Source organism: Octopus bimaculoides, chromosome 17 (genome assembly GCF_001194135.2).
Source record: "Octopus bimaculoides isolate UCB-OBI-ISO-001 chromosome 17, ASM119413v2, whole genome shotgun sequence".
Classification (NCBI taxonomy): Eukaryota; Metazoa; Mollusca; class Cephalopoda; order Octopoda; family Octopodidae; genus Octopus; species Octopus bimaculoides.
In genome coordinates this window covers 47,390,618-47,395,635 of record NC_068997.1, presented here as the reverse complement: position 1 = coordinate 47,395,635, position 5,018 = coordinate 47,390,618, and positions in this window count along the sequence as shown.

Below are 5,018 nucleotides of genomic sequence, written 5' to 3'. Positions count from 1 at the left end.
ATATATTAATATATATATACATACATACAGGGTACGGTGAATATATTGCCGTCTAAATTACACTGACATCTCATCTTAACAGATATTTGTACCAAAATTACATTAAAATATCTTGAAATACCAAAGACTAAATTTATTCAATAAAATTGCCATTGGCTTCAACCACAGCTTCTAAATGATTTCAGAATCTCTTGTAACCCTTCTGGACGGTCTCCTTGTTTAAGTTGCTGAATGCTGCCATAATATTTGCCTTCCGTTCATCTTTGGTGTTACAAGAAGCTTTGTTGGTCTTTCGCTCAACTGTGCGTCACACATAATTATCAAGGGGGTTGCAGTCTGAGGAGTTAGGGTGCCAGATTTTAGGGGTGATGTGATCGCCAAAATCATATTGACCCCTGTGTCAAACGGGTACTTATTTTATCGACCCTGAAAGGACAAAACCAAGGTTGGCCTCAGAACGTAAAGAGCCGGAAGAAATACCCCTAGCATTTTGTCCAGAACACTAACGGTCCTGCCAGCTCGCCGCCCAGTAATAATAATGATTGTTTCTGCTATAGGCACAAGGCCTGATATTTGGATGGAGAGGGACTAGTCGATTAAATCAGCTCTAGTGCTCGTCTGGTACTTATTTTATCGATCCCGAAAGGGATGAAAGGCAAAGTCGGCCTCGGCCGAATTTAGAACATGAAGAACATGAATTTAGAACATGAAGACGGATGAAATACCGCAAAGCATCTGGTGCGGCAACGATTCTACCAACTCACCACCTTAATAATAATAATAATAATAATAATAATAATAATAATAATAATAATAATAATAATAATAATAATGATGATGATGATGATGATGATGATGATGATGATGATGATTTCATATATTTGCCACAAGGGCGAGCGCTTGCATGTATTGTAGTAATGATTTCAACAATATCATATTTACCAAAAAAGAATATCAATTACAACAACAACGCCAGACGCAATAAAAACAATAACAGAAACGGTGGCAAAACAACTGCAGCCCATAGCAACATCAGCAGCAAAGCAACAACAACAATAACAACAACGGGACGGAAGAAAATGAGAGAAACAGCGATGAAAACACAAATAATTTCAGCTGAACTAAGGAATTTTCCGGTGGCATTAGTCCAAACAGATTGAACCAAACAGGAACCAATGAGTATCTGTAAAAACATTGCCAAAGACGAATACAGCAAGGTCAAAACATAAAATCGTCAATCTCAATTGATATTCTATTGTTTCCTTCCCTTTCCCTTGATTCGATCTTTCTGTGATATTCGTTTTCCAGTTCTTAAGGGCCTCAGTTAATCACTGTGATCTCAAGTTATTCATTTGTTGTCCCCCACTTTATTGATCTTTCACAAGTCATTATAGCGCCGTAACTGGTTACTAAGGTCCTAATTGGTTCCTGTGGTCCCTAGTTATTCACTGTGGTTCCCACCTTATTGATCTTTCACAGGTCATTATAGCGCCCTGACTAGTTTCTAAGGTCCTAATTTTTTATTGTGGTTTTTAGTTATTTGCTATAGTCCCGAGTTACTCGTTGTAGTCCCTAGCTCTTTTATATTTCATAAATTATTATGGCACCCTAACTGGTTACTAAGATCCTAATTAGTTACTGTGGTCCCTAGTTAGTCTAATGGTTCCCTTAGTGTTTACTAGGGTCCTCGTTGCACTCAAATTTTAGTTGGGTGTTGTCCCTCTTTAGCCGCGGCTTAGTCCAGACTAAACAGGCTTATAAACAACTTTAGGTTAGTTCAAATATGATTGAGGCATATTTCAACTTCTAAAAGCAATTTCACTGCAGTTTATCATGAAACCAAGACCTATGTTTAAAAACATCCTAGCAATAACCATCTCGTCTCTTTTTTTTTTTTACCCGGCTATCAATTATCTGATTCTAGGTTATTTTCATTTTCAAAAAGGTAAGATGAGACTTCACAGAAATTTGGTTGACACTTCTAGCAGATCAATTCACTATGCACAAGCTCCATTTTAAAGTAAAGCTACTCAGCCTTTAGCTTAGTTACACACGATTGCTGGATCATTAATTAATGACTTACATATTTCTATACAAATGTCTAACACAGTGATAGCGAGCCTCTTTTTTATCCTGGTGGTCTAAATCAGGGGTTTTCAAACTTTTTGACTTGCGGACCCCTTTATAGTTCAAGCTTATAAACGCTTATGAAATTTATACATAAATATTTGCTTAAAATAACATATATTTTTACATTTATTTATTTAACAGTATTTAACAAATAGGTTTATTGTCAATTAAAAGATTTCGATTAAAAAACATATATAAAATCAAATTGCCCATAAAAGTATTTGCTGTCCCCCCTGTCTTGTCTTTGCGGATCCCCTGTGGTCTGCGGACCACAGTTTGAAAACCCCTGGTCTAAATTATTAATTTATGTAATAAACCTTTTGTTACATGGGTGACACTTATATGAATACAAGAATCTTAGTTTTAAATAAATGCTAAGAGGTACATTTTTTATAACATGATATTAGTTCAAGGTTGGATTTGTTTGCTTTTTGATTGTTTCTTTTTTTCTGGTTCAAAGTTCATATTAGGTCACAACAGAATATCTGGTCGCGTCATGATGTCACCATCACTGATCGAAAGCAATTCAGTCTGGATAAGACTTGCCTTCTTAAACCGCCACTCTATCGATTCTCCTGGTTCCGTTGCTAGTTACAAATCAATTACAAAGGTCACAACTTGTTGATGGAGTTATAATCGATTCGTAAGGTTGTAATTGTCTACAGATGGTGTGGTTGATATCGTATATAATTAGTATAATGAAATAACTTATACTAATTAATATTGATTATATTAATTATCTGACTTTTAATCGGATTCTAGCTTCCCGTAAAAAAGCTATTTTTTATAGTTTGGGGGTCGTTAGGTTTATGTTCAACTTTCAACTTGGAGGACCCGGATGCTGAATTAAACTAGTTTCTACTCTAAAACTCGCCCAGCTTGGTAGAACTTATCAGGAGATAAACATCGCCCCTCCTCCTCACTGTTGTAGCCTTCAAAAGTCACAAAGGATTAAATAAATAATTTTTTTTACCGTAAAAATAATGATTTTCAGTATTGGATTCAAATTCTGTCACAAGATTGCATCGATACCAGTGTTCAACTGTCATATTTTATTGACCCCGAATCGAGGAAAGGTAAAGTCAACCTCGGCGAAATTTGAACTCAAAGCATAAACAGTCGAAGAAATTCGACCTGCTAACTTTTTTGGCAGCTCATCACTTTAAATGATTACAAATAATGATCCTTTCTTCTATGGGCACAAGGCTCTGAAATTTGGTTGGGAAGGGGCTGGTCGATTATATCGAACCTAGTGTTCAACCGGTACTTATTTCAGCGACCCCGAAAAGATGACCAGCGAAGTCGACCTCAGTGGAATTTGAACTCAAAACGTTAAAAAAATCGGAAGAAATCCCGCTATGCATATTTGTTCGGCGTGTTAACCATTCTGCTAGATCACCATCTTAAATATTTACAAAGAATAATGGTTACAAATTTTGGCTCAAGGCCAGCAAGTTCGGAGGTGAGGGGTTAAGTCAGTTACATCGACCCTTGGGATCAGCTGGAACTTATTTTATCGACTCCGAAAAGATGACAGGCAAAGTCGATCTCTGCGGAATTTGAACTCAGAACGTGAAGACGGACGAAATGTCGCTAAGCATTTTACTCGGCGTGCTAACGATTCTACCAGCTCACAGCCCTATGTTTACAAATAATGATAAGACTAATTATTAAACTCTGGAAATCGGCCAAGGTCGACTTTGCCTTTCATCCTTTAGAGATCGATAAAATAAGTACCAGTGAAACACTGGGGTCGATGTAATCGACTAGCCTCCTCCTTCAAAATTTCAGGCCTTGTGCTTGTAGTAGAAAGGATTATTAAACTCTGGGCTGGTTGTACGTCTCTCCTGTGGTTGCTATTGTCTTGCGGAGTTTGTATTTTAGTCGGTTGCTTTGCAGACGATAAACATAACCGTAATATGTTGTTTTTTTTTAATTATCAAACAGAATCAATATATTTAGTTAGAAAATACATGGTGATTTAAAGATTGGACGCCAGATCTAGGAGATTCTTCCCTGAATATCGAACATACGACCTTATGATAGATGACATTTTACATGTAAAGCTATAATTATCCGATAAACTTTTTACTGTAGGCACAAGGCCTGAAATTTGATGGAAAGGTGTTAGTAGATTACATCGACTCCAGTGCTCAACTGGTTCTTATTTTATCGACCCCGAAAGGATGAAAGACAAAATCGACCTCTGCTGAGTGCCGCTGAGCATTTCGTCTGGCGTGCTAACAACTCTGCCAGCTCGCCGCCATAATTCTCCAATAACAGACCAGCAATAATTAGAAAGGAAATATATTGGAAAAGCTACAAGAACGAATTCTGTAATTAGTTTTTGTTGATGTTGTTACTATTATTGTTATTGTTATTGTTGTTGCTTAGCCCCAGGTCAGTCCTGGTCAAGCACACCCATGATCAAAGGTGTTCAAGCTATAACCACCCAGTCTTATTTTTATATATATATATCGTTTACTTTGAAGAACATTACCAAGTGTGTCCTTTCGTAAAACACGGGACTGCTGATATTTCAGGGAGACTGGATTTGACTGTTATTTCGAACCGGTCAATCAACCACTTAGAGCTCATTCTTTGACACTGGCTGCAAAGCATATACAAAACACGTGAAGTGAAATGTAATTGGTGGCAAGATTCGGAGCTAAAGACAAATTGCTTAATATATGATACAGTAAAAATAGACGGCGGGATGAGGCAGGGCAATAAAGTCTAAAGCCAAAGAAAGCATTGAGATATATGTAGACACACACTCACACACACACACACAGATACACACACACAAACACGCGCACGTATATACGTGTGTACGTAAGTTTATATGGATGTATGTATGTATATATATATATATGTATATATATATA